This window comes from Thunnus maccoyii, chromosome 2 (genome assembly GCF_910596095.1).
Source record: "Thunnus maccoyii chromosome 2, fThuMac1.1, whole genome shotgun sequence".
Taxonomy (NCBI): Eukaryota; Metazoa; Chordata; class Actinopteri; order Scombriformes; family Scombridae; genus Thunnus; species Thunnus maccoyii.
This window is the reverse complement of record NC_056534.1, coordinates 29,918,849-29,929,211: the sequence shown is the minus strand read 5'-3', so window position 1 is coordinate 29,929,211 and position 10,363 is coordinate 29,918,849. Positions and strand designations below refer to the sequence as shown.

Here is a 10,363-nt window from a genome sequence, read left to right as displayed (position 1 = left end):
ATGGTGAGAAGAGTTTACTTGAAGTGCTTTGCATACAAGAGGGAGATACACACTCAGTGTGATGCAGCTGTCACCGTGCTGGTATACTAGTCTATAAATTTGCATGTGTGGCCTGTACTTCCTGTCCTGCGTTTCTTCTTTGCAAAAGTGGCACCAAACATCTGTCTGCTGTCACTGCGGTAACACTAATGGTGTGGGGCGTCAGCATTAGTGCAGAGGCAAAGGAGGAGAGAGAGAGAGAGAGAGAAAGAGAGATGGCCAGCAGGAAAATAGAACAAAATGAGAGAAGACAAGAGGAGAGATGGAGAGATGACCAGAGAAAACATGCGGGTCACTTCACCGCTGTCCAAAAGGGTCTCATTTATCGTCCCCCTCCTTCCCCACATGGCTGGAGGGCAAACTCCAGCTCTACAATAAGACAGCATCGCCTCTGTCAGGACAAGAGCAGAAGTGACTATGAGAGCTGTTGCTCTAAACAGAAGTTGGTTATTGTTGGCCGAAGGCGTACGCTATAACTCACCGCGGTGGGCCAGGCTTGTCTTGGCTACAGCGGCTACAACAGCACTAATCAACACCTTTCTATTCACACACTAAGCTAGCAGTCATTAACACATATCCTGGTTGTTTGCGTATCTGTCAGCACTTTGCAATAGAGCGGCTTCCTTTAGCAAATGAAAAATGGCTGGGCTCATACAGTTCGGTTTGCCAGAAGTAAAAATATCTGTATCACTTCAGCCTTCAAACACTTGAATGAGTGATGAAGGTGAGTTATTAATAAAAATACTGAAAACTGTTCATCCTTTAGATTCTCATCATATCAAGCCCAATTTTTGATACTATTAGCCTACTGTATATGGTCTTTTATGACTTATATGACATGTAATGATGTAACCCAGGAGAGCAGAGCAGTCAATCCCGAAGAGGAAACACATTTGTGCCTGTTGAAGTATAGATACACCAATTTATGAAGATGACAAGTTGCACAAGTTGTTTGTCTTCCTCTGTTGTGTTTCAGTTTGTATTTCCTGCTCGCAGTGATTGATAGTGTCATTTAAAACAGAACTGTGGGAGTTTTAGTTTTAAGATGTTCTCAGTGTTACCACCAGTAACCACAGCTGTCACCAAATTGAAACCGAAATCTTCAGATTATAACTTATGAAAAAAATATTTTCTCACTTACCTTTAGTGGTAACCAGCAATGCAGACAGTTTCCGTTTCAATTGGCAATGTTTAAATTTTTCCCTACAACCCAGTACAAGAGAGGTTAATGGACTTACATTTGTGGCCCTCCGGTGTTTATGTTTAAGTCTTTGCAGAAACAATTTACCAGACTAGATAATCCACAGATACCAAAAAATAATACCAAAACTCCAATATTTGCATGGCTAGTAATCTTTAGAGATATGTAAGAAAATATATTTTTTGTAATTTGGATGAACCAACACTTTAATAATCATTTATTTCTTTAAATTATAGCACTCTTTTGTTTGCTAGAAGTGCAAAATATGAGTAATGTCAAAATCAGTCAGACAAAAGCAGTGAAGGAAGCACTTGAGATGATATCAAACTGTTTAAAGTTCTTCTATTGTTAACATAAGAATTGTTAATAGCTTCCTTTTCTTCTTTTCTGCCACAAATTAAAATGTCGTCTCCACTTTTATTTGTAGTCTTCATACCTGAGCGCTCTTTCATTACAGACCCACACTTATAAAGCGGGTTACCAGGCTTTCCCTTTTTGTGTGTGAGTTCAAAAACATGCAGAGAGACTGTCTCCCCCAGGCTAAGGCTGTCCTATATTATGTGTGTCAAAATCTGTATTAAACATGTCACTGTCACTACATGAATACTACCAGCATGTTAAAGTATGGCGAATGGTTGTCTGGAAACATAGTGAAAGTGATGTGCAGAGGGAAATTGTTTTTTATCAGTCCGTGATGCTGTGACATATGGTGTTGACTGAATATCTAACTCATGACTCCTGCAGTGGGTAACCCTGGTCCTCCTCAGAGATACAGTACAACCTATTGGGGTGCAGGGTGTGATACAGAGCAGCATCCCTGGAGGTGGTTTGTTTTACTGTCTTATTTAAGGACTACAGTGATAACAGGGATATGGGCTTTAACCTATGTTTTTCAATTGAAACATCCACATCCACTACACCACCATGCTGCTCCAAACTGCCTATTCCTAGGGAACCTTTGGGTGGATACCGTTGATCCTGGATTAGCCTTCACACACGCACAAACACATGCACACTGACACATATCCATAAACCTGCATATGCACCACTAGTCTTGTTTTATCCTCGCCTTCAGTGAGAGAAACCACTCTTTAATCATTTCATAAGATCATTTGCCTGGCAGATACGCCTCAGGCTTTTCCCATTACCTCTGGCTGCCTTGACCTAGATATGTGTGTGTGTGTGTGTGTGTGTGTGTGTGTGTGTGTGTGATTGTGGTTGATGGAGAATTTAGAGACGACTATAAGTCCATGCATGGTTGTGTCCAGCAGTGTCTAAAATGCAAATGGACATACAGAGGAGCTGTTATACACACATGTTCACACACAGAAGCAAAATGGTACATTTTGCTGTGTTTTACTGTACCAACCATCTTCATTTTTTGAATGAATATTTGTGTGTTTATGATTTGACCTCTTGCATTTTAAGCAAAGTATCCTCAGATAAAATCAAATTTCTAATCTGCCCATTTGGTCAAAAAGTTGTGATTGATTTGCTAAGCAGAAATTGTATCTTGGGAAGAGGTAGGTTCTGAAGAGGTTATTTTTTCAAGTACTCATGCTGAACAGCAGATACACTACAATTTATTTAGAAGTATATGGCTGGTGAAAACAGCTCCAATGAAAAATCACAGGAGGTTTTGTGTATTTACCTTCCTTTGGATAATATATAGTATAATATTCAATTTACAACTGCCAAGCAAGTAAATAATGATTCCTGAAAAATACCTTGTTGTAGCTGAACCCATTAGCTAGCAGGCTTAGAGCAAAGCCACCACTACAAATGATAACATACTAGCCACTGACATCGTCTTTTGCTTAATATGTTAAGTAGTGTACAGACCATATGTCAGCTGTCCAGACACTTTTTGTTGCGGTTGGTTAAAAGCTTTGGATTCAAGGGATTTTAATGTTCTACCTTAGTTTCAGCACATGTTCATGTTCTGTAAGTGCTTAGCTGATGAAACCCCTTTAAAACCATCTGTGGAAACTTGAATACATGGTTTAAAGAGAAAAAAATAATAATTTTCTTACTAGTAGTTGCTGAAAGGCTGACTTCTGACAAATCAGTGTTTAGATGGCTCATTATCACTTGACAGCCTTTCTTGTAGAAGTTTTACAGTGGATCTTTTCCAAACATGTTCCTGTGATGTATGTTTTCAGGGTTGTTTGCAGTGCCACGTCACTCACTGAGCTGCTTAGTTTTATGTGTGGATGACCTATGGGACGTTGTCAACAAAAGACCTGCATAAGTAGAATAGAAGCAAAAATATGGGTGTTACATATTTTTCTCTTTTTATTTGGCCAGCTAGTGAGCCATTTAGAAAAAGTGAGGAACCAGTCATCAGACCAAATGAATTCCAATGATTAGAACTGAATATCTGCATAAACAATAATGTTACCTTCTATGAAATAACAGATCATTGCACACACACAACCAATTTGACTTTTAAATGCACAGTTATGTCATCAAACAAATGCGAGCTGAGCAGACAGCAGGGAGTGGTCACCCCTACAAGACCTCTTGTACAGTCAGCCCGGCTCCTGCCCACTCGCCTCAGGACAGCAGAGTGACGGATGGAGGGACGGAGGAGCTGTGGGTCGGGGGAGGAGGTGAGCATATATCAACGACAGGCTGAAAGATGTCAAGATGGAAGGTAAAATTAGGGGACAGGAGAGAGCAAGGGAAGACAGAAAAAAAATGAGAAGAGAGGAAGTGAAGAGAAGGAATGAGAGGAGTGATTGTTTTTGGATGCAGGGATGACCTTTGACCCCGTAAAGCTGGAGATGTACTTGCTTTTTAACCATGTGTTTGAGTAGATAACTGGCTGCGTCATGAACGTACTTATTCACATACGTGCCTATGTACTTTGCATGTCACTAGAGGACACACCATAGAACTAAGGATATAAATAGACCTTCTGGATTTGCACGATGTAAAATCTGCCAAAAAACACAAAGAAGAAGAAGAAGAGGCATGATGTTCAAAATAAACATGGTGACACACGAGGAGGGTACTGCTTTGTTAATTCAAGCATATTTGTCACTGTGCAGCAGCAATGACACATCACACAGGTACGGCTAACTTGGTCTATTAACTTATCTAAAAAACTTTCCACCATTGTTGTCGCTGCTTTCGTGCCTACTGATTCCTGACCCTGTCACGTCCCCATACTGCCCCTACACTGCCCCTACCGTCATGTGCATATTGCATCTTGCGGACGCGTCCATTCATTTCTGAGGATGCGCACAATCAACACTCCAAAAGGATGCAGGATACGCGAGGCAGCCATCATGCACACGTGAGTGTGTAGTTAAAAGCAAGTATATCTTGCTTTTAGGTGAGGATGAAGCAGACTGAGTCTTTGGGTAAACATATGGTCTTGATTTATCCTCTCCATATGAGCACAGTGCACAGATGCAGGTAACTCTGTAGGTGTTTGTGTTTGTAATCTTCAGTTTTTTGTTGTGTTTAAATCAGCACAGTAGCTTAAGCAGTTAGGTCACCTGCTGTTCACCAAGGCAAATGTATTTTTTTCCCTCTTTCTCAAACATATCATCTCTTAAACCTGTGAAAAACACAACCTTCAGTATGTTCCATGTAACTGAATTCATCAGTGATATTGAGTTAGGCAAAGCAGTGAATCAAATAGTGAATATATATGTGTATTTTGCATAAGACTCCTGGAATACTATATGATGTCTTTGATAGCCTTTGCTGGATGGTATGCAAGAGTGTGCTTTTGACTGACACACACTTAAACCCAGCGTGGTCTATTTTCACATTCAAGCTGTGGAGAGATAATGCTGGTTTCTAATCCTATGGAGTAACCTCGGGCTATACAAGCATACCTGATATTTCTGATATCACTCCGTCTGTGAGATTGCGTCGAAACTGCACTCCGTCCCTGAAGCCATATCACATGCTCTTGTATCTCTTCATTCCAGTTTCAATCAAATGTTGGTCGAACGTTTCACTTGATGTGGGCGAGGAGTAGCCTTGGGCAGCCAAAGGGTATGAGGCCAGTGTGTGGCTATCAGGCCTCCCATGCATGAAAGGACATCTATTATCTGTGGACCTGAGAGCATGTTGAATTCTCATACACAAGGACAAATGGATACAAGTTAGGATTCATTGAAGTAGACTACTCCATGCTCAACCAACACTAACCAAAAAAGGCCACGTTTCATTGCGTTGTAGGATATGGCAATTATTTCCACATTCAAGATCAAAGGTGCGTGGTGGCAATAGTGGTGTTGTTTGGTGCAGGAGTGAGAATAGGTGATCAAAAATGTCAAAAAATACAAGATGCTGCTTTGGTTTGGCGTGTTCCTACAGGTACTGGTGAGATGATGAAAGATAATACAGCCAGCAAGTGTAGTTTAATAATACTTACATGAATCTGAAGCTTGATCAAATAACAAAACACTGCAGACTCTTTTATGTTACTACGAGACAAGATTGTGAAACTCTGGAAAGTTATAGGTAAACAGAGGAAATATGAGAAGGTAATTTAATTGCGTGTATTTGATTGGTCAAAGAAGTACATTACCAGGTGATGTTGCATTGCAGCAAAGTCGAGCCAGGTTTTTGTCTAATGACCCTGCATTTTTTTTTGTTTACACATGAACACATTTTTAGACTGTTTGATCATCTCAAGTTCTCAGTGTTTTTCACTTTTTGCAAGCCGTTTATGTTTTTTCAACTTTAAAGGCCCAGTGAGGTGGCACCGTGTTCAGCTTCTGTAACGAGACATATTACAAAGTGAAACTGAACATGTGGGTAGGACATCATCTCGAGAGGGATTTGTCCTAATTGTTAAGGGATTTGACTGGATTGCAAAAAAGTGGAAATGGTTTAGCAAGCATGAGAATTTTCACCGTCACCCCTCTTGTTACATCAGGCGGTGGAGGACGAGGGAGAAATGAATAAATTAGACCGCAACCATGCTCTTTTGGAGACAAAGAAAGCTTAAACAAAGTTTTTGCTAGCTGATATCCAAACACACCTGCAACCCATGATATGACTCTGCTAGCTACTAGAGCCCATGAGCTAATGGTCAAGTTATGTGATGGTTTTATATGATAGGAGGGGTTAAGCGGTCACCCCAAATCACATTAAAGTGCAGGATGAGTCATCAAAAACATACCAAGAGATAACAAAACAATTAATGTAGGGGGAACAGGATATTTTTGTCTAATTTCACTGGATCTTTATATTGTACAGTGTTTATCTGTGAAACAAATTTGCAGCACACAACTTTTATATACTGTATTAAGTAATTTTGACAGAATTCAGACTGATATAAAGGGTGTATTAAGTTCAAATTAAAGGGTCTTACCTGCAGGGATATCTGTCTCTGACATTCCTGCCATCACTAAATCATAAAGGAGGTAGAATTGAATTCAAAGTATCAAAAAATTACATTTAAAAAAACACAACAGCAACTTCTCTTTCCGTCAAAAATGTCCCAGAATAGTTTTCATTACCTTCTACTAAAGAAATAGTCCCAAAGACAGCGAGGTCTGTGGATAATCCTGAGTAACTGGGACATTGTGTATAGAAAAGGGTGTTGCTGTTAAATTTTGCAGAGGTAACTTTTCAGTCCCTTCAGCAGAACAAACGAAGCTCCATTGTATTGGCTGGTGGCACATGTTTCAGAGGCTGATATTTTAAAACCTCTGCACATACAACCAAGACAGCATGATACCAGCTGACGAGATAATGAAACAACAGCTTGAGGTTGACTGTAGCTGAGAGGTCAATTCAGCTATGAGGAAGGCAAATATTTTCCTGCATGAACGGTGTTTACATTTCAGTTTAGTGAGGGCACAGCGATTGTTTTCCCGGCAGGTCAAGGGAGCGTACTGCAGACAGGCTTGACAAGTTTTCTTTTTTTTTCATGTACATTTTTTTTTGTCCATAATCTTTCTTTGCTCAGAGTGATTCATGCTTAAAAAATTTTTACACCGCTTTTTATGACACGGTACTTGACTGTAAGATTTGTTGAGTTACTACCCAGCACCTGTCTTCACTCTCCGATTTGAGCTTTAAAGGTCGTTGTCTATTTCCGTGGACAGATGATGATATTCAGCTTTAGGTGGTCCCAGAAGGACTTCTATCTGCTGTGAATCCATTCCAGGATGTGTTCAGTGGGTCTTTCTTTTCATATATCAACACAACCGGCAGAACAATCATCCTCAATCACCCTTTTTCTGTCTGTCACTCGGAACCCCGCACCATACTGGCAGTGCTCCCAAAAGCTAACGTGGCATCACATTCTTGACTAAACGTGCATAAAAACAAATTAGCCTGGCCCATACAATTTGCAAAGAGATGTGTGCAGCCAGCCAGCAAATAGATGTCATTCCAAACCAAGGTCATGATGGTATTGAGGCTGGAAATTTAGGATTGATGTTTGCACATGCCGGCCTCTTCCACTTTTCACTCTCAGTTTGACGGGTTTGATGCAGGCTTATTGGACGAGACCCACTGGGAGCGAGACGGCACAGAGAACAGAGACAATCCTCCGCAACCTTGTTGTTTAGAGCTGAATTAAACCCTAACTTACCATCATTTTGATGCTTGTAAAAAGCACTGAGTAGCTGTGTCAGTACATTTGAAAAATGCTTCCTGTTTATCTTTTTTTTGGTGCTACAACTGTCTTCTAAAGTTTGAATTAACGATTTAACCTTTAAGAAAGTGTGTGGGTGAAGGATGCAGTCAGCTGAGGTTTTAATGGCAGGAAAGTCACATTTACATTTCCTGTTATGGTTTGAAACTGTATTTTGAGCAGCACTGACATATCTTCATACAGTCGTCCAATTTGGATAATGCAAAATGCTACACGTTTGGTGATAGCATGAGTGTCAGAGGACCTCTGCAGGTCTGAATTGATTTTTTCTTTTTAATAATCCAAAGCATGTAGCAAATATGATAGTCCTAGCACATATATGTATGTGCTTTTATATATGTACATATTCTTCGTGTTTTTCTAGTCATTGACATGCATGGTAAATATACAGTATGTTACATCAGGAGAGGCTTTCTACCCTCCATGGTATGCAGAGTGGGGCTGTGTTGAACAGAGCAGGGCTGGTCTAATAAGTCCCCAGGCTATGGCAGCCAGGCCTGTGGTAGGTGGATGATGGATCTCAGTGCCAGGGTACATAATGGTGGGACATGGGAGCATGGGGGTGAAGGACAACACTCTGCCCTCTCTCCTTAATCAGATGCAGATCAAGCTAAAAGCAGCAGAGCAGCAAATCCCTCCTCTAACAGTGAGCCTCTAGACCCCGCACAATCCCTTCTCCTTTGCCTCTCTCCTCTCCTCCTGTGGCCCCTCCTCTCTTCATCCCTCTCTCTTTTCTTCTGATTGTCTTAGCAACAGAGCTTAGGGAGCGGACCAGCGGAGGAGATGGATGCTCAGAGGCCTTTACCACAAAGATCATATAGGATAAGTGCAAAAGCCCCTTGTGGCTTGTTGATAAAGTATTGATTTCTCAGCAAGCTGCTGTTTACGAATCACCTTGGAGGGAGTGACCCCCGAGACCTTAGGGTGTGAGATAGGAACGTGTGAGGAGGGGGGAGCAATGGGGGACACAAGGGGGTAATGTGAAAAATGAAGAAAGGGAGAGCAGAGAGAGAGAGATAGAAAGATAGAGGAACAGAGAGGGCGAGATAGGAATTGATTGGAGACAAACCTTGCCATTAATTGAAGGGACGGATCAATGATGGTGGAATGTTGAATTTGGGGAAAACGAGGCAAGAGGTGACAGTAGATTCAGGCTCTGCTTCTTGTTATTGGTGGACAACATAAAACCAACTACACTTGCATGAGTGCGCTGACACACTCAAATGAACACAGTCTGCGCTTTGATGCCCCTTCTCATTGTCTCCCGTGAGATCAAGGCCTTGGCCATGCCACTATGAAGAATATAAGGAATGCTAATGTCATCCTCAACCTAGACGCTCCTTCCTGTCCTCTGTTTAGGAGATGGTGGTAAACAATGTGGGTAAAGCCATTTTGGAGCATCCACGCTTGTTCCAGGGTGATTGACACAGACAATGTCATTACCCCTAGGGGCTCGAAGGGGGCAGAGTATGGCCAGACAGACGTATAGCTCTCAGCTTTCAAGTCCACTCTGAAAAGTTTAAACCTCCATTCAGAACTGTTTTTTTTTTTCCCTCTTTCACCCCCATCTGTACCCAGAGTCAAGGTGAAGGCCTTGGGTCGTCTGTGTGTGTGTTAGCTGCATTTGCCCACATCTGATCAATAGGTCACTATTTAGTGAAAATGTGACTTGTTTATTTCTCCCCTGTCAGGACTGTGAGTAATTCAGGAGGTCCTCATACCTATAAGAAGGAGAAAAAAAAACAACTCATTAAAGGAAAACATTGTGCACTGCAAGGACCCTGTTTTCTGATGTCAAACATTTTGTACACCCATCCACCCACAGAGACCGCATCTCTGCAGATTTTGCTGCAGTATATGAATGTCACCTCATATTTTTTTGTACAAAATGTAAAAAATGGGCAATTTTCATTTTTACAACACTGCCAAACATGTACAACAACAAGATTGTTTTTTTTTTTTAAAGAAAGAACGCAAACTGCTCGCTCCCGCTATTCTTCCCTCTCTTACACCTTGTTGTCAGGAAATCTAATTTGTACCCATGGCCCAGAGAGCCACCTGGCAACATATGCAGCATGCAAATGTGGCTCTGTTTTCAGCATTGCCAGTTGTAGAAAGAGAGAGAGAGCGAGGTAGAGAGAGAGAGAGATTGCCCTGGAGGATTAATGACATCATTCTGTATGCACCTCTGGACTCCCAGACCGCCAGGATATTACCCACCTCTGACACAGAGGGATAATGTTGGTTCTATGAAGGCACAACGTTAGGGGATCTATCTCTTCCTGCTGGCGTACAAAAAATAATGGGGCTGGTTCATCATCAGATTGCGGTGTCAGGTTTTGGGGAAAAAATGAATAAGAATGTGGCATATTGAGAATAGATGGGTCTGAGGCTGTGGGCCAGTTAGAGTATACGTCTGGGTCGGTGACAGTCTCACTAATGGCGGCTCTCTGTGCTAACATAGCAACACAACTTGCTGCAGCCGGGCG

General features: G+C 41.5%; 1 long non-coding RNA gene across 1 annotated transcript; it reads right to left on the bottom strand.

The window, feature by feature from the left end:
* Positions 1 to 3,534: 3,534 nt before the first annotated feature.
* Positions 3,535 to 8,903, bottom strand: LOC121908142. The gene is made up of 3 exons (XR_006099179.1): positions 6,730 to 8,903; positions 5,092 to 6,617; positions 3,535 to 3,833 (listed from the first exon to the last, which is right to left on the bottom strand). It is a non-coding gene; the product is annotated as an uncharacterized LOC121908142 (long non-coding RNA).
* Between the last annotated feature and the right edge of the window lie 1,460 nt (positions 8,904 to 10,363).